A 26273-nucleotide genomic window follows, 5' to 3' on the forward strand; every position below is an offset into this window, starting at 1 on the left:
AATGTGGGTTATTCCTTTTATTGGCAACATGTATTTTTTTGTTCCTGCATATTGAAAGTGCTGCTGTGGGAGCTTATGTAATGCCCGTTGCACAATTCAAGGATATGAATAAACACTAACGTAAATATCTGTTTAGAAGTTTAACTTGTACAAGTAACATTTACTGCTAATTTTATTGACAGTAGCCTGGTGTAGGCCTATATTATTGGCCATTTTTTTGTTTGTAATGATTTTCCGACGGCACACTTTGTTTAATTTAAAGCTTTGGTCAGGTGGAGGCCAGAAACTTAGGTTTGTTTAAACTTCCCATTTTGATTATTCCATCTTGCAAATGTTGGCGCTSTCTCGCTCATTACCATATGTTTTTATTTAGGCTATTCACAAACAACATTTTTTGCAAAATAAATAATTTAGTTTTGTTTAAACTTGCCTGTTTTGCATGTTATTTTGGCATTAATATGTCACTTATCATTTTTCAAACAATGTACAAAAAATATATAATTGAGTTAATAAAGCCACATACAAACAGGGTCTCTTTTTTTGGAGGTGCCTTTTTCAAAAACAAATGCAGGTTTTCTGTGGTGGTGGGGCAAGCCAGCAGAAAGTACGGAGCGTTGCGTGATTGGCTCAGCGTTCTGTCACTCAGACTACGTCACCGCCAAGTCTAAAGTTAGACCTAAAAAATTCTATCCCCTTGGGTGCTGCCACAGAGTTACATTAGAAGTGCTCAAGGTCATTGGCCACAGATAAAATGACGTCAAATCATGTTATATGTACAGTAGCTTTGATTGGACTGTCAACATCATACTTTCTAAATCTTAGCTAGCCGTCATGAATCAAGTCGATAATCTACTGGCAAATACCTTTTAATCCTTGTCATATGAAGAGAAATTATAGTTAAAACGCTCATCGGCCATTGGACATTAACATTACACAAGTTAGAAATCGCAAATTCAACAATTAGTGGTTTGGAAGGAATCAGTGACAGTGGCTGTGTGGTCCCAAATCTGGGATTAAGGGTCTCTTTTCCAAGTTTAAAACGATAAACATTCAACAATGGCCATGCTGTCAATGAAGCGTGATTTGTGCCGCGCTCAAAACAACTTAACTTGGACCTGCGAAAACTTTACTTCAGTGAGTTCAAGACAACTGGGATGTCGGGAATAAACGAGCTCCGACTGGGAAAATAAGTTTTGAATGGTCATCCAACTAAAACAAGCCAGACAATGGAGTGTACTTTGCAAAAGACAGTGATCATCTGACATTGGAGATGTGAGCGAGATAATTATTTTCTGACATTCTGCGCAGCTTTTAGCACTCCGCTCCGTCTACAATCTACATTGTAGGCCTACTCTTTACGCATTATGTTAAATAGTAGGCTAAGTCTACCTACATATTTATTGAAAAAGGCTATGGCAAATAGAAATAGGTAGGTCATTTGGCGTGTCGCCCGGCTGTGAGCTGCACCAGTGGTGCCAGTCATGTTCAAATAGTTTAACCTATCTCCTATAAAAAATGTAAATATACAGAAACTATCGTCTGCCACATCACAAGGTCGTTGCCATGACGATGTCTGTCAAGCATCTTTATTTCCGATTATATCGTAATATGGCCCAACCCTAGTTTGAACCATTTATTCTGCCTCTGTACCCTGAGACCCACTTAGCTCTGGTCTGTGGTATTGGCCTCACCCCAGGCTCTGTCACAAAGGGTAATAATAAAGATGTTTTATTAATCTCCCAGGGGATGACCTTGTTTTGCTTGTTGTATAAGCAGGGAGGGGATTGTGCAGCCATAAAAATAATTCAAATGTATTTTCAGTTTGAGTTATTGTACACATTATTGTGAATATACATGTTGATATGGTTAATTCCTTTGTGCAAATGTAAAATGTTTTCCATGCCTGAGTGTGTGTAAATGGGGACCACAGTAGGGTGAGTGATAAGATGGATCCTCTCTAACAGGTTCACCAGTCTGTAAAATGTTCCTGCCATGGCATGCCCAAATAAATGGATTCTGAAAGCTAGGATTTGAGGCTCCCCAGTCTGTTTCCATGGCAACAAGGTTTGCCGCAGTAGTGAAAAGAAGAGGAACCAATCTGGGTAATTTCTGTGTGCAGTGGTGGTGTGCTGCAATGTTTACATTAAGCTCCCCAATTCAATGTGCTCAGTCAAGAAGGCTGAAATGTCAGAAAATTTGCATTTATTCTAATTCCAAGCCATGGCTACATTTAACTGGGCACATGTGATGCTGCCTTGGTTTTTAGGAGAATAAGGCATATGAGACATTGGCTACAACTGAAGGGCACAGTGTTTGTTATCTCTTATTCAATACGCCAGCGAAACATCATTTTACAGTGGCTTGCGAAAGTATTCACCCCCTTGGCATTTTTCCTATTTTGTTGCCTTACAAATTTGATTTACACAACATGCCTACCACTTTGAAGATGCAAAAATATTTTTTATTGTGAAACAAAAAAGAAATAAGACAAAAAAACTGAAAACTTGAGCATGCATAACATTCATCCCCCCCCAAGAATCTATACTTTGTAGAGCCACTGTTTGCAGCAACTACAGCTGCAGGTCTCTAAGCTTGGCACATCTAGCCACTGAGATTTTTGCCCGTTCTGCTCCAGCTCCTTCAAGTTGGATGGGTTCCGCTGGTGTACAGCGATCTTTAAGTCATACAACAGATTCTCAATTGGATTGAGGTCTGGGCTTTGACTAGGTCATTATTTAAATGTTTCCCCTTAAACCACTTAAGTGTCCTGGCTAAATTCCCAATCTGGCCCTCAACCATCATGGTCACCTAATAATCCCCAGTTTACAATTGGCTCATTCATCCCCCTCCTCTCCCCTGTAACTATTCCCCAGGTCGTTGCTGCAAATGAGAACGTGTTCTCAGTCAACTTACCTGGTAAAATAACGGTAAAATAAAAATAAAAATAAAAAATAAAAAAGTGTTGCTTTAGCAGTATGCTTAGGGTCATTGTCCTGCTGGAAGGTGAACCTCTGTCCCAGTCTCAAATCTCTGGAAGACTGAAACAGGTTTCCCTCAAGAATTTCCCTGTATTTAGTGCCATCCATCATTCCTTCAATTCTGACCAGTTTCTCAGTCCCTGCTGATGAAAAACATACCCACAGCATGATGCTGCCACCATCATGATGTTCCAGAGGTGTTGGGTTTGCGCAAGAGATAGCGTTTTCCTTGATGGCCAAAAAGCTACATTTTATTCTCATCTGACCAGAGTAGCTTCTTCCATATGTTTCGGGAGTCTCATCTCGGGTTGATGAGAGATGTTGGGTTTGCGCCACATGCCTTTTGGCAAACCACAAACATGTTTGCTTATTTGTTTCTTCAAGTAATGGCTTTTTTTCTGGCCACTCTTCCGTAAATCCCAGCTCTGTGGAGTGTACGGCATAAAGTGGTCCTATGGACAGACACTCCAATCTCTGCTGTGGAGCTTTGCAGCTCCTTCAGGGTTATCTTTGGTCTCTTTGTTGCCTCTCTGATTAATGCCCTCCTTGCCTGGTCTGTGAGTTTTGGTGGGCGGCCCTCTCTTGGCAGGTTTGTTGTGGTGCCATAATCTTTCAATATTTTAATAATGGATTTAATGGTAGTCAGTGGGATGTTCAAAGTTTCAGGATATTTTTTTATAACCCAACCCTGATCTGTACTTCTCTACAACTTTGTCCCTGACCTATTTGGAGACCTCCTTGGTCTTCATGGTGCCGCTTGCTTGGTGGTGCCCCTTGCTTAGTATATATACTGAGATCATATGACAGATCATCTGACACTTAGATTGCACACAGGTGGACTTTATTTAACTAATTATGTGATTTCTGAAGGTATTTGGTTGCACCAGATCTTATTTAGGGGCTTCATAGCAAAGGTGGTGAATACATATGCATATACTTAAAAGAAAAGAAAAAAAWAWATATATATATATATATATATTTTGAAACAAGTTATTGTTTTTCACTTCACCAATTTTGACTATTTTTTGTATGTCCATTACATGAAATCCAAATAAGAATACACTTAAATTACAGGTTGTAATGCAACAAAATAGGAAAAATGCCAAGGGGGATGAATTCCTTTGCAAGGCACTGGAAATGCACTTCAATATACTGTAGATGTATAATTACCTTTTCTCCCCCCCAAGGGCTTTGACACCTTAGCTGATGACAATACATATATCTCACCTATGAAATTATCTTTGCATATTCTGGAAAAAAGACATTGGTAGTGCATGATGAAGTGAATACAGTAACAGTTTGCAGATTAGTGCTGCAGCAGCAGCCTCTGTAAAACCTGAAGTGGAGTTAATGTCCTTGTAGTCTGCATTTCCCCACCACCTATACTGTGAAACGTTCCCTCTCCTTTTTTTCCGATTTCCTTTAAATGTGTAATGTACACATCATCCAGTGGCAGTTCCAGCCGACGCTGCAAAACCACAAATACATCTCCCTCCTCTCTGCTCTCCTCTCCCAGCCGCTCTGCTTCACTCTTGGGTTTCTGATTTCACATTTGAATTTTACTTTCAGTATGTACTAAATTGACCACCAGAAATGTGAAACTTTGTATGTAAGCGACCTGCCCCCAGGGAGGTCAACGGAGACCCTGGCAGCCCAGAGCTTTGTGGTGGTGTCTTTTAGAATAAGTGGAGAGAGGAAGGGAAAGGGGGGAAAAGGGAGCGGTAGAGGTTTAATGAGAGCTGACGGGTGCCGGAGCAGGCATGGAGAGCAAGGGACTAGTGCCAGAGGAGGGGAGGGAGGTGTTTTTGCCCTAGGTGGCTCCCCTCGCCTGGGGACTCTCTGGGCTTTCAGGGTGGATTCATCACCGGCCGGGCCACTGCCTCCACTGGGCCGCATTAGGATTAAGGCTGCTATTTCAGGACACTATGGCTAGGATACCTATGGAGGAAGGGATGTGATGTTCTCTGCAGCACGTAGCCTACACAGTTTGCTGGGCTCTGATGGCTTATCAGCCCAATTCCATTAAAAAGGGAGAGATTGACACATTTTCCAGGGTCTCTCTTTTCGACAGAATATTTTATATCATTTAAAGTAGAGAAGCTAGTGGGAAGGACCTATTTTTTGTACAGCGTTAAAACCACCTAGAGTCGATTGACACATCTAAGTTACATCTAAGTTTCATAACAAAAGAATCCCCATCAAAATCTGTCAGTTTCAGCTAGAGATGTTTTTTTTTGCATTTTTGGGGTTGATTTATTTTTTGACTGTCCTTTTTGTTATGTATGAATGTGTTATTCAATGTGCAGAAAATCCTGTGTTTCTACAGTGCATTCACAAAGTATTCAGACCCCTTGACATTTTCCACATTTTGTTACGGGACAGGCTTATTCTTTTCCTCATCAATCTACACACAATACCACATAATGACAAAGCAAAAACAGTTTTTTTGAAATTTTTGCAAATGTATTGAAAAAAAGAAATACCTTATTTACATAAGTATTCAGACCCTTTGCTATGAGACTCGAAATTGAGCTCAAGTGCATCCTGTTTCCATTGATCATCCTTGAGTTGTTTCTACAACTTTATTGGAGTCCACTTGTGGTAAATTCAATTAATTGGACATGATTTGGAAAGGCACACAACTGTCTATATAAGGTCCCACAGTTGACAGTGCATGTCAGAGCAACAACCAAGCCATGAGGTCGAAGGAATTGTCCATAGAGCGCCGAGACAGGATTGTGTCGAGGCACCGATCTGGGGAAGGGTACCAAAAGATTTCTGCAGCATTGAAGGTCACACTGATATAGCTCAAGAGTTCCTCTGTGYAGATGGGAGAACCATCCACAAGGACAACCATCTCTGCAGCACTCCACCAATCAGGCTTTATGATAGAGTGGCCAGACGGAAGTGACACCTTAGTAAAATGCACATGACAGCCCGCTTGGTCTAAAGGACTCTCAGACCATGAGAATGATGAAATGAAGATTGATCTCTTTGGCCTGAATGCCAAGCGTCACGTCTGGAGGAAACCTGGCACCATCCCTACGGTGAAGCATGATGGTGGCAGCATCATGCTGTGGGGATGTTATTCAGCGGCAGGGACTGGGAGACTAGTCAGAATCGAGGGAAAGATGAACAGTGCAAAGTACAGAGAGATCCTTGATGAAAACCTGCTCCAGAGCGCTCAGGACCTCAGACTGGGGGCGAAGGTTCACCTTCCAACACGACAATGACCCTCAGCACACAGCCAAGACAACGCAGGAGTGGCTTCGGGACAAGTCTCTGAATGTCCTTGAGTGGCCCCGCCAGAGCCCGGACTTGAACCCTATCGAACATCTCTGGAGAGACCTGAAAATAGCTCTGTAGCGACGCTCCCCATCCAATCTGACAGAGCTTGAGAGGATCTGCATAGAAGAATGGGAGAAACTCCCCAAATACAAGTGTGCCAAGCTTGTAGCATCATACCTAAGACTCAAGACTGTAATCGCTGCGAAAGGAGCTTCAAAAAAATACTGAGTAAAGGGTCTGAATACTTATGTAAATGTGATATTTCAGTTTAGAATTTTTTATAAATTTGCCAACATTTCGAAAAAACTGTTTTTGCTTTGTCATTATCGGGTATTGTGTGTAGATTTGATGAGGGGAAAAAACTATTTAATACATTTTAGAATAAGGCTGTAACGTAACAAAATGTGGAAAATGTCAAGGGGTCTGAATTCTTTCCGAATGCACTATGTCAAACGGTTTTGTTATAATTCAGTCTTATGTGATGTATATAAGTAAGGGACGTTCTGTACCTTGGAAATAATGGACGACGCGCTGAGTCCCTTTGCATAGTTCATTTTTCCAAGGTAATGTACAGAATGGAGGGTGTATCCAGCTTATACCACAGTTGCCAAAGAAAACAATATGAATGCACACATTTGCCGGTAGAAATACTTATTTTCGTTGATATTTCAATTTTTCAAAGGAAATACATACTTTTTCATCTTTTGCTTGCTAGAGATGCGACTCAGTCGCTCGTTTTATATGTTCCCTTTCCATGTTCATTGGCAACATTCTTATCCCTTGCTTGCTTTCTTGCTACGGCTACATAGTCACTACCTCTGGAGCCGGAATAACAGCAACATTTATTCCTTTGCAATTGTTTAAGCTATGTATCCCGCTTATACCACAATTGCCGAAGAAAACAATACTAAGCACACATTTATCGGTAGAAATAATATTTTTTCATTGATATTTTCATTTATATAAGTGAATTCATACTTTATAATATGTTGCTTGCTAGAGACGCGACCCAATCATTGCCGTGCTCGCTGGCAACAATCCAGCCAGCTATGGCTAACACAGTCACGACCTCTGCAGCCAGAAGAACAGCAAAGTAGTTATTTTCTCTTGACATTCATTTGGATACACCCATAACAATGGCTGATAATGCCCAATTTTGCCTGGCATAGCTAGAAATGTTTGCCTTCTCGTAAGGACACTCGTCAAAACTGACTGTTAATTATGAGGAGATCGCGTTGCATATCGAACACTAGGCTAGAAGCTGGCTAAATAGTTTGTTGCTAGCAGACCTGCCAATATGACAACCGAAAACAGCTGGTCAAACTAGAAACATGTGGGAGGATTTGACAGCATAGTGGCACTTACTGCAACAGTAGGGACCAGAGAAATGCATGTTCATCACTCACCACGTTAACTCCAGAAGCTCAAAAAGCTATGTTTTTTCATCGTTGGACCTGTGTTTACAATGTATCCAATTTAAGTTTGTGTAGTTGTTGGTTTAGCATTCTGTAGCAAGTACAGTCTGCATGTGTAGYCGCATATTGCGTCATTATTGCAAGGTGTCCCGATATCTTTTCGAACTGTCCCGTTAGCTGGTCTTAATGTCCATTCTATACTGAACCAAAATATAAACGCAACATGCAACATTTTCAACGATTTTACTGTGTTACAGTTCATATAGGGAAATCAGTGAATTGCAATAAATTCATTAGGCCCTAATCATTGGATTTCACATTAATGGGCAGGGGCGCAGCCAGGGAGGAAATAGGCCTGGGAGGAAATAGGCCCAACCACGTGGGAGCCAGGCCCAGCCAATCACAATTAGTTTTACCCCACAAAAGGGCTTTATTACAGAGAGAAATACTCCTCAATTTCATAAGCTGTCCGGGTGGCTGGTCTCAGATGATCCTGCAGGTCCTGGGCTGGCGTGTTTACACGTGGTCTGCGGTTGTGAGGCCGGTTGGACCTACTGAGACATCTGTGGCATTGTGTTGTGTGACAAAACTGCACATTTTAGAGTGGCCTTTTATTGTCCCCAGCACAAGGTGCACCTGTGTAATGATCATGATGTTTAATCAGCTTCTTGATATGCCACACCTGTCAAGTGGTTTGATTATCTTGGAAAAGGAGAAATGCTCACTACCATATTTGTGCAAAAAATCTGAGAAATAAGCTTTTTGTGCATCTGGAAAATTTTTGGGATCTTTTATTTCAGCTCATGAAACATAGGACCAACACTTTACATGTTGCGTTTATATTTTTGTTCAGTGTAGAATGCCTTTCTAGCCAATCAGAAATTAGTATTCAACAATGCTGTGGTATAAAGTGTAATATTGGGATGCAAACTCAAAATTGTGTACATTTCAACTCAGTATCTGATATGGTACAGGCGTCTTCTTTTTTTGTTGCCCTTAACCGTTTGTGTGAGGTGTATACTTTTGTTTCAAAGTAGATTTGTTTAAGACTACCGAGGAACACTTAGTGTGATCCTGATTTAGCCCACTGCAGTAAAAGGTTAAGAGAGAAAGTCTACCAGTTGGACTGTATTGTAACCTGACTCATTTAGCTGGTCTGTGTCTGTGGGTGCATTAAATATCTCAATGTTGCTACTGAAAGAGTTTTTAAAGTAGGCTAACAATTTGGGAAAGGTTATGAGAGGGATGTTTCCTCTTATCCCCTCAATGGTTTGCAGTAATGAATTACAGGGTCATCTACAAGGCTAATCGACATCAATGGCTCAAACAGACACAGGCTGTCCAGTGCCCTGGAGTCAGTCGCCTGGGGTCAAAGCCTAGGGGTCAGAGGTCAGCCTACAGAGAAACATTTCAGCTCTGACGATCAAATACCTGCAGATTTATAAATCATGGATATGAATGAATGCTCAATTGTTTTAATAATTGAGACCAACTGAAACCCAAGTAACTTATTGTTAATCAATGATGTACAATTACTTTTCATTCATACATCAAATTTTTATTAATTCGGTTGCATTTTGTATGGATTACTTTTTCTGAGGACATTAAATGATACATGCAATTTACATTTTTGGCCTTTCTGGTATATCTTATTAAAATGTGTGATAATGACTGAGACATTCAACAAACACAATCACACACACACCAAGATGCATCCTGCTCTGCTCTGGTAGACAGCTCCGGTTGTATGTCTCAGAAGTGACTATGGAGCTTTGCTTCCTCTTAGTTAAACAAACAGTGACTCCGTACCAATATGACATGGTTCACTGGGCTTGTATCAGAGTTACCAGAGAGTCGTTGTTTCAACAGTAGAATACTTCAACTTTGTATGTAATGTTTACGGTCCGTTAGTCTGCACCTCGTATACTTTCTGGGTGTGTGTCTCCAGCTCCTACCTGACTAAAGCCAAAAGGTTAGCAGGAATATGCAACTTCTACTGTGTACCTACAGTCGTGGCCAAAAGTTTTGAGAATGACAGAAATATTGATTTCCACAAAGTTTGCTGCTTCAGTGTATTTAGATATTTTTGTCAGATGTTACTATGGAATACTGAAGTATAATTACAAGCATTTCATACGTGTCAAAGGATTTTATTGACAATTACATGAAGAGTCAATATTTGCAGTGTTGACCCTTCTTTTTCAAGACCTCTGCAATCCACCTTGGCATGCTGTCAATTAACTTCTGGGCCACATCCTGACTGATAGCAACCCATTCTTGCATAATCAATGCTTGGAGTTTGTCAGAATTTGTTGTTTTTTGTTTGTCCACCCGCCTCTTGAGGATTTACCACAAGTTCTCAATGGGATTAAGGTCTGGGGAGTTTCCTGGCCATGGACCCAAAATATCAATGTTTTGTTCCCCGAGCCACTTAGTTATCACTTTTGCCTTATGGCAAGGTGCTCCATCATGCTGGAAAAGGCATTGTTCGTCGCCAAACTGTTCCTGGATGGTTGGGAGAAGTTGCTCTCGGAGGATGTGTTGGTACCATTCTTTATTCATGTCTGTGATCTTAGGCAAAATTGTGAGTGAGCCCACTCAATTGGCTGAGAAGCAACCTCACACATTAATGGTCTCAGGATGCTTTACTGTTGGCATGACACAGGACTGATGGTAGCGCTCACCTTGTCTTCTCCGGACAAGCTTTTTTCCGGATGCCCCAAACAATCGGGAAGGGGATTCATCAGGGAAAATGACTTTACCCCAGTCCTCAGCAGTCCAATCCCTGTACCTTTTGCAGAATATCAGTCTGTCCATTATGTTTTTCCTGGAGAGAAGTGGCTTCTTTGCTGCCCTTCTTGACACCTGGCCATCCTCCAAAAGTCTTCGCCTCACTGTGCGTGCAGATGCACTCACACCTGCCTGCTGTCATTCCTGAGCAAGCTTTGTACTGGTGGTGCCCCGATCCCACAGCTGAATCAACTTTAGGAGATGGTCCTGGCGCTTGCTGGACTTTCTTGGGCACCCTGAAGCATTCTTCACAACAATTGAACCGCTCTCCTTGAAGTTCTTGATGATCCGATAAATGGTTGATTTAGGTGCAATCTTACTGGCAGCAATATCCTTGCCTGTGAAGCCCTTTTTGTGCAAAGCAATGATGACGGCACGTGTTTCCTTGCAGGTAACCATGGTTGACAGAGGAAGAACAATGATTCCAAGCACCACCCTCCCTTTGAAGCTTCCAGTCTTGTTTATTTGAATTAATCAGCATGACAGAGTGATCTCCAGCCTTGTCCTCGTCAACACTCACACCTGTGTTAACGAGAGAATCCATGACATGTCAGCTGGTCCTTTTGTGGCAGGGCTGAAATGCAGTGGAAATGTTTTTGGGGGATTCAGTTAATTTGCATGGCAAAGAGGGTCTTTGCAATTAATTGCAATCCATCTGATCACTCTTCATAACATTCTGGAGTATATGCAAATTGCCATCATACAAACTGAGGCAGCAGACTTTGTGAAAATTAATATTTGTCATTCTCAAAACTTTTGTCACAAACTGTATGTTGTTATGTGTGTTTGGTGTGCCAGGTGTCTTTTAAAAACGAGATGATTCATCTGTTTGAGCATATTGGCAACGCAATGCAGTTTTACAAGTCTGTGAGAGAATAAGAAACCTCCTTCCTCTACCCCCCCCCTCCCCCCATTTACTCACAAAGACAAACACTCCAGTAATAGATCTCGAACCATGTCACAGTGAGAAAACTTTCTCACTCGAGGGCCAATCAGACCCACAGAAATCATTTAGAGCTGTTATCCTGCAGAGGGCAGAGTTTTACTACTTGTAAGTTTGAATATACTGCTCAGAGACGAGAACGCCCCCAGCCCTGAGAGGACCGTTGCTGCTGCAGATTCCTCTCCCAACAGACTGACTGGTACACAAAATTATTCACATTTGTGAATTGCTGTTTTTGTTGTTGGTGCAATGGAAATGGAAATGGAAAGGGAACTGTTTCCTCTGTAGAAGACATGCATGATTGATGTCTCTTTAATGTCTTTCTATTCACAGGGAGGGGATTGTTTGGGAAAGAGGATGTTGGGTGAGAACAGAGAGAGAGAGAGAGATGATACACTGTGAACAGAGAGAGGCTAATTCAATGAAGCTCTGTGAGATGAACGAAGCGGCAGGCTGGCAGCAGCTATTAAAATCTGCATAGAAATGTTATTCCATTACTTCCTCATGCAAAGGGGCCCCGCTGTGAAACATGGAGTAGAGAAGACAGTGCCCGGTGAACCATGGCTCTATTCTAACCATTCTCCCAGTCTGATCCTCTTCGAGCACCTTCTTCTTGCAGGGCTCTCGCCGCGTGGCTTCTCACTGCAGTAATTGCCCGAGCAGAGCAGATGCCAGGAGATTTAATTAACTCAAATCGACATTCCAGTGTGTGCCACGGGATTTTTTTTTGCCAATCAGACTGGTAGGGATCTTTAGAGCGTAATAGAGGGAGATAGAGAGAGGATATAGAGTATACCCCTATTCTACTTCAGGGTGATGAGAAACTGGTTTTTTTCAAGTCATTTTTCCCTGATCGAGCCAGAGAATGGGGAGGACAAAAAATGTAAGTTGTATTGTCACATACTCTGGATAGGTCCAGTGAAATGTGTTGTTTTACAGGGTTAACCGTAGTAGTACAGTTTCCCTGGAGCAAATTAGGGTTAAGTGCCTTGCTCAAGGGCACATCAACAGATGTTTCACCTTGTCTGCTTGGGATTTCAAACCAGCGACCTTTCAACTACTGGCCCAACACTCTAAATGCTAGGCTACCTGCCATCTTTAAATGGGAGTTAGAGGCAGAGAGCAAAATAAGTGCAGTACCAGTCTGCTAAGACTAGAGGTTGACCGATTAATCGTAATGGGCGATTAATTTGGGCCGATTTCAAGTTTTCATAACAATCGGTAATCGTCATTTTTGGACACCGATCATGGCCGATTACATTACACTCCACGAGGAGACTGCGTGGCAGGCTGACTACCTGTTATGCGAGTGCAGCAAGGAGCCAAGGTAAGGTGCTAGCTAGCATTAAACATATCTTATAAAAAACAATCAATCTTAACATAATCACTAGTTAACTACACATGGTTGATGATATTACTAGTTTATCTAGCTTGTCCTGCGTTGCATATAATCGATGCGGTGCCTGTTCATTTATCATTGAATCATAGCCTACTTCGCCAAACGGGTGATTTAACAAGCGCATTCGCGAAAAAAGCACTGTTGTTGCACCAATGTGTACCTAACCATAAACATCAACGCCTTTCTTAAAATCAATACACAAGTATATATTTTTAAACCTGCATATTTAGTTAATATTGCCTGCTAACATGAATTTATTTTAACTATGGAAATTGTGTCACTTCTCTTGCGTTCTGTGCAACAGAGTCAGGGTATATGCAGCAGTTTGGGCCACATGGCTCGATGCGAACTGTGAAGACTATTTCTTCCTAACAAAGACAGCCAACTTCGCCAAACGGGATGATTTAACAAAAGCGCATTTGCGAAAAAATCGTAATTGTTGCACGAATGTACCTAACCATAAACATCATGCCTTTCTTAAAATCAATACACAGAAGTATATATTTTTAAACCTGCATAATTAGTTAAAAGAAATTCATGTTAGCAGGTAATATTAAACTAGGGACATTGTGTCACTTCTCTTGCGTTCATTGCACACAGAGTCAGGGTATATGCAACAGTTTGGGCCGCCTGGCTCGTTGCGAACTAATTGGCCAGAATTTTACATAACAGGAATATTTAGACTTATGTTAGCCACCCGTTAGATAAAATACGGAACGGTTCCGTATTTCACTGAAAGAATAAACGTTTTATTTTCGAAATGGTAGTTAACGGATTTGACCATATTAATGACCTAAGGCTCGTATTTCTGTGTGTTATTATGTTACAATTAAGTCTATGATTTGATAGAGCAGTCTGACTGAGAGGTGGTAGGCAGCAGCAGGCTCGTAAGCATTCATTCAAACAGCACTTTCGTGCGTTTTCCAGCAGCTCTTCGCAATGCTTCAAGCATTGCGCTGTTTATGACTTCAAGCCTATCAACTCCCGAGATTAGGCTGGTGTAACCGATGTGAAATGGCTAGCTAGTTAGCGGGGTGCGCACTAATAGCGTTTCAAACGTCACTCGCTCTGAGACTTGGGAGTAGTTGTTCCCCTTGCTCTGCAAGGGCCGCGGCATTTGTGGAGCGATGGGTAAAGATGCTTCGAGGGTGGCTGTTGTCGATGTGTTTTTGGTTCGAGCCCAGGTAGGGGCGAGGAGAGGGACGGAAGCTATACTGTTACACTGGCAATACTAAAGTGCCTATAAGAACATCCAATAGTCAAAGGTATATGAAATACAAATGGTATGGATAGAAATAGTCCTATAATAACCTCAACCTAAAACTTATTTCCTGGGAATATTGATGACTCATGTTAAAAGGAACCACCAGCTTTCATATGTTCTCATGTTCTGAGCAAGGAACTTAAATGTTAGCTTTTTTACATGGCACATATTGCACTTTTACTTTCTTCTCCAACACTTTGTTTTTGCATTATATAAACGAAATTGAACATGTTTCATTATTTATTTGAGGCTAAATTGATTTGATTGATCTATTATATTAAGTTAAAATAAAAGTGTTCATTCAGTATTATTGTAATTGTCATTATTACAAATAAATACATAAATAAAAATTTTAAATCGTCCGATTAATCGATATCGGCTTTTTTTGGCCCTCCAATAATCGGTATCGGCTTTTTTTGTTCCTCCAATAATCGGTATCGGCATTGATAAATCATAATCGGTCGACCTCTAGCTAAGACCCAGGATGTAACAGCTCTGTGTATGTGGAACTGTAGAAACAGGAAATAAGGAGGAAGTGTAGGCCTGTTGGAAGAGAGGAGAGGGGGGTGAATGGAGGGGTAAGCATTCTAGAGCAGTGTGTGTCAGGTGCTTGAGCTTTGTCAGCCATGGCTCAGTGCCCCTCATCACTGGTTCACTGCCAGCAAGTTTTCCTTTCATGCCATAGGCTACTAATGAGTTTGTATTTACTATCACTGAATTACACACAGCTCATCTGCAGCAATGTGACAAAGTTGTTTACCCTTTTCTCCTTGTAATAATTTACTATGTGGTTATAATGAATCAGAATACTGTTGTCAACTGTTAAATGATTAATTGTGTTGCATGCAACATGTGTTGGTGACATACCATGCATCCAAATGTTGGCAGAGGGGGAGAGGCATATTGTTGTTTATCAGCTAGCCTGATAAACAATATGGCAGAAATGCTCTCAACCAGATTAGTTAAGTGGTGAGTATGATTTGTTCAATTAACAGAGCAGGTTCCCAGGTTGCTTACAGTATGTATTTCATATACTGTATAAATAAGTAATGCACCGGCTTTACCTTTAGTATTTCATATACTGTATAAATAAGTAATGCACCGGCTTCTAATTAAGTAGCATTTAAGGCTGTAAAGCCCAACCGGGAGAAAGGATAGGAAATTAATGTTTTTGCCTTGAAACTTTTGTTTTGTGACCTTAAATACTTCCAATATTATTAAAGAGAGATAGTGGAGAGCTTCCAGTAGTGTGTTGTTCTTTGTACTGGGTCATCTGGTTTCAGACGAAGTAATGCGGTTGAGAAAACAGAGGGTTGCTGCAGTTAACCAAGGTTTTGTGGACTTTCTTTCTCTGTCCACTGACTCTATCTTCAAAGGGCCCAGGCATACCTCTCTACCAGTCCTCCTGCTTCCCACTGTTTCAGGCCTCCTCTCCTGAACATCCCAAGCAGCCAAACTTCAAGTGTAAACTTGAATAACCTGGCACCTCATGGGGTATAACGAGAGGGGGCCAGACAAAATGTATCCCGTCACACATCGGAAAGATTGTTTTCCATAATTTAGTGTTGGAGAACAGGAGTGAACTGGGGGTCTGTTGCTTTCAGACATGCCTGCCGTTTCTTCAGAGGCTCCCACGAAGGCTGAGCGGTGGATTTATTCTGCCCTGGCAGAGGTATTAAGTGTACACATCCCTGCATTCTCCAGCCTTGTTTTCTTTTAATAAACCTCTGCTGGGCCTCTCTGCTCTGCCTGCTGTCAGGCTCTCCTGAGACAGACTAGCTGGTTCTGGACCTGTGTTGGTGAGCTTAGCATGGGAGGACTGAATATTCTTGTCTTTGGCAATCTCAGTGTGCCCCCTTTCCCTTGGCAAGTCGGTTGAACTTTATAGTCTTTGGCAGTCTCGGGGTGCCCCCTTTCCCTTATCGAGGGTAGCACCTAGTCTTTGGCAGTCGCGAGGTGACCCTTTTCCTTGGCAAGGGAGGGAAGAACTTTCTAGTCATTGGCAGTCTGAAGGTGCCCCTTTCCCTCCTCTGGATGAGCATCACCCTGTGGACAAGATGAGGGTGCAGACCCAGGTTTCACAGGACAGGAGCCAGTTGGCACAGGGCCACACCTGTGGATGTTGGCACGATCATAACAATGTCTGACCTTCTTSTAGATTGTATTGTATATACACCTAAATGTATAGATAGACCACTGAAACACTCTTCTTATGGCCAGGTCACAGCCACAATTCACTTTGACACTACACTGTGTGAGACATGGTCGGGTTGGATTCTCTCCTGTTGATGTGATCAACTACGACAACTTCCGAGGGAGGTAACTAAGGAAGGAAGGACATTGAGACACTCTGTGATCCTCATCCAGTGTGTCAGGTGGTGGGACATGCCTGTGTGGAGAAGAACACCTGCAGTGCCAAGTCTTTGCCAAGTGCCAAGTCTTTCCCCAGTGTGTCCAGTAATGTCTAATGTCCTACAAAGTGAACCACTTAGATTTGTTACCTCATTCTAGAAGTGCTGCTGCTGTTCTCGTCCACTGGGAGGCTGCTGAATGCATTGGAGAGATGGAGACCCATCATGCCACTGATGTTTTTCCCCTAATGGTGGTGACACATAAATAAAGCAGCAGACCAATGGACTGAATTTCCAGAAGAATTGAGAAGTGGTGGAGATTGATGGCTCTGCCTGGCTTTGGCGCAGTGCAGTAAATCATTCCCTGTCTGAGTTTCTCTCTCTCTTTCTACTGTTTTACTGTTGCTCCTTTTGACTGTGTGAACTCTCCTTCCTTGAAGTCTTTTTTTTACTTCTCCTTTTTTCTGTCTTCCGTCCTCATTGTTTTTCTTGCTGTCTTGCTGTCTCTTGATCACCTGATCCTGACCACGTAAAAAATAAAATCTCCCTCTCTCTTTCTTCTACTGGATATGGACCAGACTTTAATACCGCAGCTCTGCGTTTCTGGAATTTGGCCGACTCATTTTCTTTCCGGAGTGGCCAAAGTATGAGGGATAGGAGGAGATAACTTGAGGCAGAACTGGCTTACATTGGAAATAATAGCATAGCTGAATTTGATTAGATCTCACAGTGGTGGGAGCCTGACTCTAGTGGTCAGAATTTGATTTAAACCAGGGCACCAGACAGCGACGGGGCCTGGTCTAACTCAGTGGTGTTGGAGTCTGTGGTAGAGGCTGGTGTGGATCACAGTGCCCGGCAAAGTAGCTAATGAATGCAGGTGATTACAGTATGTCTTTGCCTGACCGTGTGTGACTGACTGACTCCCCAACGCATTGATCTGATCCCAGACCTGCTTGATCTGCTTGTCCAGGAGATCACTCCCAACTGAACTCCACTGTCCTTTAATCCAGCCCTCTGACTCACTTATAGGTTTAATCCCACCACGTATGTGTTTTCTTGCTCCAGGTCCACACGCTGTATGGCACAGATGTACTGTACGTTCAGCCTCCATGCCGTGTGTAGCGTGTGTTATTAGTATCTTATTCCCTGCTGCACGCGTGCAGGTGCACTGACCTCAGMCCAGACCAGGGCTCACACAGATTAGAGTAGTGTTTTTTTTTATTTCCGCTCATCCACAGCGACCGACTGCCTGGGTGCTCCGGCATTCCACACAGTCCATTGGAATTAAGGGAGAGGCTTGTGGAAAAGCAGGGTATGCACAGAGGAATGTCTCCGTTATCTCAGGGAGGGAGCAAGGGATCCGGGACCCCTTCACTCCGCTACGCAGGGCCATCTGGGGGGCCCAGCCAGCCTGTCATCAAAGGTTTTAGTCACCGCCACTCCTGATTGGCTTAGCCTGGCCAGAGAGGTGCCTGTGCCTCAATCAGAGTGCTTCTGAACTCTAATTTTAGAACTGCTGCTTTTTAAATCAATACCAGCACTCAAAATCAGTGATGGTGATATCTGAAGTATCACATGGCCTTTGTGGACATCAGACAAGGTTTGCTCTACTCTGACTGGCTACTTGATTGCTCACTGAGTCTGGGTGGTAGTGTTGGGAAGGGGGGGGACACCGGAGGGGAGGGACTCTGAGCACAGTACACTGAGCTAAGGGAATGTCACATTGTTTAAAGTTAGGGTTTGGGCATAGTCGTTTTCCATTGTTTGGATAGTTTGAGGTTGTTTTACTTTTTGATGTTCGCTGTTGTTGTAAATATGTATAATTAAAATTGGGATGTGGAAATGTTTAATTAATGTTTTCGGAAGGAAGAGTTTTCTTTATTGCGAGACCACAGCGGAATTTGCGTTGTGTTGTTTATCCACTGAAATATTCATTTGAGGTGTGAGAAAAGAGTGCACTAAGAGCATTTCCATATTCAACATTCCGTTTTTTTCATTATTCAAGGTATATTGCCATATTGCCCTGAAACTCATACCAGCTGCTCTTGAGGAGTGTCTTTAAAATATTGTTTTACATTGTAGTTACTGAGTAAATAAAACACATACTTACAGGAAAGTATGACAGTGATATATTTGTACATTGCTCATATAAATTGAGCTTGTGATTGAAGGCATTTCCCAGAACAGGAAAGATCCTTTATATTCATTGTGTAATCTCACTGTAAAGATGTCAGTTATATGGAAATAAGAAAGAAAAAACATTCTAAGAAAAATAACATAATTCATATAAAAAAAATTACCCAATCAAGGCAGGCCCCCCCAGTTACCCACGTGGGCCTCATACCTCCTCTCCTCACCCTATCTGATGACTAGCAGAGTGGCAGCAGCAGGCTGTTTACACTCATTGAGAGCGGGCTGTTTTTAATGTGTACCATTTTTTTCTATTCTGTTGCTGTCTCTGTGTTTGGAGCCACACTATAGAATAATATGATGCATTTTGAGAGCCTTTCTCCTTGTGAGAAATAGGCATGGCCGCGTGAAGATGTTTTGTGTATATGTGCATTCGGAAAGTATTCAGACACCTTGACGTTACAGCCTTGGTCTAAAATGTATTAAATAGTTATTTTTCCCTACATGCAATACTCCATAATGACAAAGCAAAAACAGTTCTTTACATTTTTGCAAATGTATATATACACTGCTCCAAAAAATAAAGGGAACACTAAAATAACACATCCTAGATCTGAATGAATGAAATATTCTTATTAAATACTTTTTTCTTTACATAGTTGAATGTGCTGACAACAAAATCACACAAAAATGATCAATGGAAATCAAATTTATCAACCCATGGAGGTCTGGATTTGGAGTCACACTCAAAATTAAAGTGGAAAACCACACTACAGGCTGATCCAACTTTGATGTAATGTCCTTAAACAAGTCAAAATGAGGCTCATTAGTGTGTGTGGCCTCCACGTGCCTGTATGACCTCCCTACAACGCCTGGCATGCTCCTGATGAGGTGGCGGATGGTCTCCTGAGGGATTCCCTCCCAGACCTGGACTAAAGCATCTGCCAACTCCTGGACAGTCTGTGGTGCAACGTGGCGTTTGTGGATGGAGCAAGACATGATGTCCCAGATGTGCTCAATTCGATTCAGGTCTGGGGAACGGGCGGGCCAGTCCATAGCATCATGCCTTCCTCTTGCAGGCTGCTGACACACTCCAGCCACATGAGGTCTAGCATTGTCTTGCATTAGGAGGAACCCAGGGCCAACCGCACCAGCATATGGTCTCACAAGGGGTCTGAGGATCTCATCTCGGTACCTAATGGCAGTCAGGCTCACTCTGGCGAGCACATGGAGAGCTGTGCGGCCCCCAAAGAAATGCCACCCCACACCATGACTGACCCACCGCAAACCGGTCATGCTGGAGGATGTTGCAGGCAGCAGAACGTTCTCCACGGCGTCTCCAGCACCTGTCACGTCTGTCACATGCTCAGTGTGAACCTGCTTTCATCTGTGAAGAGCACAGGCGCCAGTGGCGAATTTGCCAATCTTGGTTGTTCTCTGGCAAATGCCAAACGTCCTGCACGGTGTTGGGCTGTAAGCACAACCCCACCTGTGGACGTCGGGCCCTCATACCACCCTCATGGAGTCTGTTTCTGACCGTTTGAGCAGACACATGCACATTTGTGCCTGCTGGAGGTCATTTTGCAGGGCTCTGGCAGTGCTCCTCCTGCTCCTCCTTGCACAAAGGCGGAGGTGCGGTCCTGCTGCTGGGTTGTTGCCCTCCTACGGCCTCCTCCACGTCTCCTGATGTACTGGCATGTCTCCTGGTAGCGCCTCCATGCTCTGGACACTACGCTGACAGACACACCAAACCTTCTTGCCACAGCTCGCATTGATGTGCCATCCTGGATGAGCTGCACTACCTGAGCACTTGTGTGGGTTGTAGACTCCGTCTCATGCTACCACTAGAGTGAAAGCACCGCCAGCATTCAAAAGTGACCAAAACATCAGCCAGGAAGCATAGGAACTGAGAAGTGGTCTGTGGTCACCACCTGCAGAACCTCTTTTTATTGGGGGTGTCTTGCTAATTACCTATAATTTCCACCTGTTGTCTTCCATTTGCACAACAGCATGTGAAATTTATTGTCAATCAGTGTTGCTTCCTAAGTGGACAGTTTTGATTTCACAGAAGTGTGATTGACTTGGAGTTACATTGTGTTGTTTAAGTGTTCCCTTTATTTTTTTGAGCAGTGTATAAATAAAACCTTATTTACATAAGTATTCAGACCCTTTGCTATGAGACCCCTTTGCTATCGGGTGCAAGTCCGGGTTCTGGCTGGTCCATTCAAGTACATTTTGAGACTTGTCCCGAAGCCAATCCTGCGACCCTCAATCCTGACTAGTCTCCCAGTCCCTGCCGCTGAAAAACATCCCCACAGCAATGCTGCCACCACCATGCTTCACCGTAGGGATGTTGTCAGGTTTCCTCTAGACGTGGCGCTTGGCATTCAGGCAAAAGAGTTCAATCTTGGTTTCATCAGACCAGAGAATCTTGTTTTTCAAGGTCTGAGAGTCCTTTACGTGCGTTTTGGCAAACTCCAAGCAGGCTGTCGTGTGCCTTTTACTGAGGAGTGGCTTCCGTCTGGCCATTCTACCATAAAGGCCTGATTGGTAGAGTGCTGCAGAGATGGTTGTCCTTCTGGAAGGTTCTCCAATATCCACAGAGGAACTCTGGAGCTATGTCAGAGTGACCATTGGGTTCTTGGTCACCTCCCTGACCAAGGCCCTTCTCAGTTTTTCTGGGCGGCCAGCTCTAGAAAGAGTCTTGGTGGTTCCAAACTTCTTCCATTTAAGAATGATGGAGGCCACTGCATTCTTGAGGACCTTCAATGCTGCAGAAATGTTTTGATATTCTTTCCCAGATCTGTGCCTCAACACATTCCTATCTCGGGGCTCTACGGACAATTTCCTCGACCTCATGGCTTGGTTTTTGCTCTGACATGCACTGTCAACTGTGGGACTTATATAGACAGGTGTGTGCCTTTCCAAATGATGTCCAAACAATTAAATTTACCACAGGTGGACTCCAATCAAGTTGTAGAAACATGTCTAGGATGATCAATATAAACAGGATGCACCTGAGCTAAATTTCGAGTCTCATAGCAAAGGGCCTGAATACTTATGTAAATAAGGTATTTCAGTTTTTTTGTTTTATACATTTATAAAAATGTCTAACAACCTGTTTTCACCTTGTCATTATGGAGTATTATTTTATTTATTTGTCAGGTGGTGCTCCAGCACCCTCAGCACCCCTACTTCCTGTAGCTATGGGAATATGACACATACAAAGAAGCACTAGCAATTTGGAGTATGGACCTGCATATAATATAACACACAACCTGAGCAGTCTTCAGATTGGGAAGAAGAATGCTTGAGATAAAAGTGAGCACTGTATTCCATCATGTGTGAGAACAAATGCTATAGAAAAGCCATAAGCCACACATCTCTATGTAACAACATACAGTAGCCTAACTACAGTGGTTATGTTGCAGCTGCTGGTGTAAACAGGTTCACTTGGCTGAGGGACAACCTATACTGTATTTTTTTCTGTGTGCTCTGCATTTCTCTCACAATCAATACAGCCTAAGATTATCCCTCACTCTATAGCATCTCCTTTTTAAGAGAATGATTTGTACATTTCCTTGACATTATTGGTGAACGATAAAACCAAACACTGGCTGCGGGAAACATGAGTCCCAGCCCCTACTCCAGCCCCTTCTCCAGCCCCTGCTCCAATTCCAGACCCATCTCCAGCCCCATCTCCAGTCCCTGCTCCAGCCTCAACCCCAGCCCCAGATCTAGCCCCTCAACTTTCCCAAGCCCCAGCAAGCAGAAAGAGGAAAACAACTCAATCACTCTCTCCTCCCAGTGCCCAGACAGCCTCTGACAGGCTGTCTGGGCAAATGGGATAGATTCACACGTAAAGTGAAGAAAATAACAGAAGAGGGGTACAGAAGCAATCAACAAAGCAGTTCAGTCTGAATTCAAACAATAACGTCCAAATGTTGTGAATTATATATATTTATGTCATAGTCACCAGTAAACTCCATTACACTTAAAAGTTACTTCAACTTCAACCAGGGAATGCTAGTTATGCTATCTATTCTACCAGTCTGTCTCAATGAGTGTTAGCATGCTAATAGCAGACCCTGCACACAAAAATGTCCATATTTTTAAGAGGTATGCAGTAGGTTGGTAATGATATCACTAAGGTATGTTGTATCTGACATTTCAAACAACATTCCCAGCTAATGAAAAAACAGTCATGGTATTTCATTTAAGAGAATTAACTATTTTTAACAAGACACACTTGGGGCTAATTTGAATGTGCGCCAACAGCAGATTTTGTGAGATTTTTACATCCGCACCCCAGTACGACCCATGTGACCGCAGTGAAACGTCACTGTGCGGTACTATGGCAATCTTTGTTCTGAACACCGTAGAGATGAATAAGTAGGGGATTCACAATACATTTCTTTCTGATCTTATACACTCCTTTGAGCATTTGGCAAAAAATAATTAGAAATCACCATCAAATCAAAGTTTATTTGTCACGTGCGCCGATAAGCAATAGTGCAAAAAAGGTATTAGGTGAACAATAGGTAAGTAAAGAAATAAAACAACAGTAAAAAGACAGGCTATATACAGTAGCGAGGCTATAAAAGTAGGAAGGCTACATACAGACACCGGTTAGTCAGGCTGATTGAGGTAGTATGTACATGTAGACATGGTTAAAGTGACTATGCATATAGGATGAACAGAGAGTAGCAGTAGCGTAAAAGTGGGGTTGGGGGGGCACACAATGCAAATAGTCTGGGTAGCCATTTGATTATCTGTTCAGGAGTCTTGTGGCTTGGGGGTAAAAACTGTTGAGAATAATTTTTGTCCTAGACTTGGCACTCCGGTACCGCTTGCCATGCGATAGTAGAGAGAACAGTCTATGACTGGTGTGGCTGGGGTCTTTGACAATTTTTAGGGCCTTCCTCTGACACCGCCTGGTGTAGAGGTCCTGGATGGCAGGCAGCTTAGCCCAAGTGATGTACTGGGCCGTACGCACTACCCTCTGTAGTGCCTTGCGGTCAGAGGCCGAGCAATTGCCGTACCAGGCAGTGATGCAACCAGTTAAGATGCTCTCGATGTTGCAGCTGTAGAACCTTTTGAGGATCTCAGGACCCATGCCAAATCTTTAAAGTTTCCTGAGGGGGAATAGGCTTTGTCGTACCCTCTTCAACATACACTAGCAGACATGTTAATAATGACCTCATCATTATACTGCAATAATAAAAAGGCATAGATCAGCTGCCTATCCTCCCCAATTGACCGTATGGTCCTTTTCATGTGTGATGGGAAACCTGCCTCATACCTCATATCTCGGAGGTAGTAAAGTCCGTGGGGTGGAGTTAGTGGGTTTATTAGGAGCTGCAGAGTTGATCTCATTCTCTCCCTCCCTCTCTCTGTCTGTCACTCATTCTCTCTCTCCCTTGCCCTCTTTCTCTCTCTCTCAGTTCTCTGAGGGCTTTTACTCCAGGGCAAGCTGTGACTCAGTCAGACTGCCTTTAAAAATGTCTGAACTCTAGTGTGTAATCCAGTATGACCTACCCTCTAGACTCCTGTACTTGCACATTTTTAGACAGTGAGTAACTGGATGACAGCTGAAATGTTTGCATGCCAGTCGTATGCCTTTGCATAATGTTCCCAATAAAGTATTATTGGAAATTACTATCTGTTTGGTACACAATGCATGTACTATTTGTTTTTTTTACTGCCAAGGGGCACAACCCCTCTATTTAAGGGAGTTGTCTTTAGAAAATCAACAGGGATCTCTCAACATTGCTTTCTTTGATTTCACTGAAASGATTTTCTCAGTTCAGGAAACTTCAAATTGACAAAATGAAGTATCCTTTCATGTAGTGGCTATCTCTCTGTCGCTCTCTCGCTCTCTCTCTGTGTGTGTGTGTTGTCTTCTCTCTGTACACAGAACTCAGCTCTGTTTGTGTTCTGTCCCAGCGGTGTCATTTCCATGTGTTGTTTAGATGTCACATGGTCCAGCCTGTAGCACTGTTTGACACAARGAGGCCCCAGTTGATAGGTGCAGGCATACTGATGCCGATCACATCTCCATGCAAATTCTGTTTGCTCTAAATGGACTCAGAGGAGTGGGGGAATCTGCCTGAATTGTGTCAGAGATGTGACAAGGGCACCAGAGAGACAAGAACAAATGAAGATTATCCAGAAACCTCTGTTTTTGTTTTTAATTTGAAGTTCTATGGTGTTTTTGAATTCTACTTCATGCACAGTGTTGAGCATACATGATTGGCTCCTGTGTTTTTTTTTCAATGGGTGATTGAGTTGCATACTTTCAGAGTCTCATCATGTCTACTTGTGGAAAAGCCGTGTGAGCATATTTGCGTATCTGCACATGTGACGTGAGAACACAGGAACTGTCTATATGCTCTGGCATAGGATACTGTAAAGCCCCAGTCAGACCAGCTCTGACGGCCAGGCCACAGCCCCCTATCCCCCTAGACCCCACCCCGAGGTCTGTGGCTTAGAGCTGCTTTCAGGGAAGATCCTTTTCTGCTGAGTTCATCAGGCTCGTCCCTTTGAGCATGGAGCCGACGGACAGCCTTGTGGCCCTTTCTCTCTTTTCATGCGACAAATGTGCTAAAACAGCAGTCCGTAATCACTTGGCATTAGGAGCCGTTGTGTGAGGCATTAGCGGTTAGAATTGACCGGTGGGACGCTATAAAAATGAGTCTGACACTGAACACCAAAGCTGATGAGGCTTGATCCTGGCAGTGGAAGGGAGGGGGATTAAACAGAGCGCACTGGGGCTTTAGCAGGGTCCCATCCCATGATGCCTCTGGTCTGCCGCTGTCTCCCTGCTCTCTGACTATCTGACTGTCATGCCAGGACCAGGCAGGCCCATGCCATCCTGACTAGCTCTCTTTTACCTCCCTCTAGTCTCCACAAAGGCTCTTGCCTTATTTTAACAAAGAGGTGTGGCTACGTATTTATGGGAGGGACATCTTATGTAATAAGCGAAGGTTGACAATATTACACCCGAATGATGGAGGAGTGTATAGGCTATACTGAACTGTGATAAAATGATGAGATTTTGTCCCTATAGACCCCATCTCTGGCGATGTAGAAGGCAAATTAACTGTGTTTGAGAGATAATTACCTGTTATCTCTATTTGAACTCCTCTGCACATGCTTAGTGGCCCAGACTGGCAGTGTAGAGAGAGGAGGAGACAGAGAGATAGAGGGAGAGCGAGTGAATGCTCCACTCCTTGTTCACACAAGAGGCTCAGTGCGGTGGGTCGATGTCAATGAGGGCTGCATTCCAACCATGCGCGCTGTTTTGACTCCATCGCTGACGGGGCAGGTCTGCACATCAGAACTGGGGTTTAATCATGGCTCTCCTTTGACATTATCAGAGTGTTATCAGCAGAGTTTACTGTGAATCACATTATCTATCCCCTCTCATCCATTTATCACTAAATCACATGTACTGCCCATCACCTCACAGCCACTTTCAATTGGGAACCTAACTCAATTTAGTTTACTAAACTTCTCTTCCTTCTGCTAGGCATTGAGAACATTTCCACTGTGCCCCATTTGTGTTTTACCGTTTATCCTCATGGACTGTGAATGATCAGTAATTTTCTCTTCTGTTTAAAGCGCTCCTCTTCCTCCCTGTGTGAGTACTGAACAGTAGCCTCATGGTGTTGGAATGCCCCAGTGACAGGTAGCACCATGAGAACAATCACTAT

At 43.1% G+C, this 26273-nt stretch overlaps 1 protein-coding gene across 7 annotated transcripts in view; it reads left to right on the forward strand.

Annotated features, from left to right (window-relative positions):
• LOC111974518 (tight junction protein ZO-1) overlaps positions 1–26273 on the forward strand; it is a 162475-nt gene that overhangs the window by 33991 nt on the left and 102211 nt on the right. The window lies entirely within an intron of this gene.

This window comes from Salvelinus sp. IW2-2015, linkage group LG15 (assembly GCF_002910315.2).
Source record: "Salvelinus sp. IW2-2015 linkage group LG15, ASM291031v2, whole genome shotgun sequence".
In the NCBI taxonomy this organism is placed as follows: domain Eukaryota; kingdom Metazoa; phylum Chordata; class Actinopteri; order Salmoniformes; family Salmonidae; genus Salvelinus; species Salvelinus sp. IW2-2015.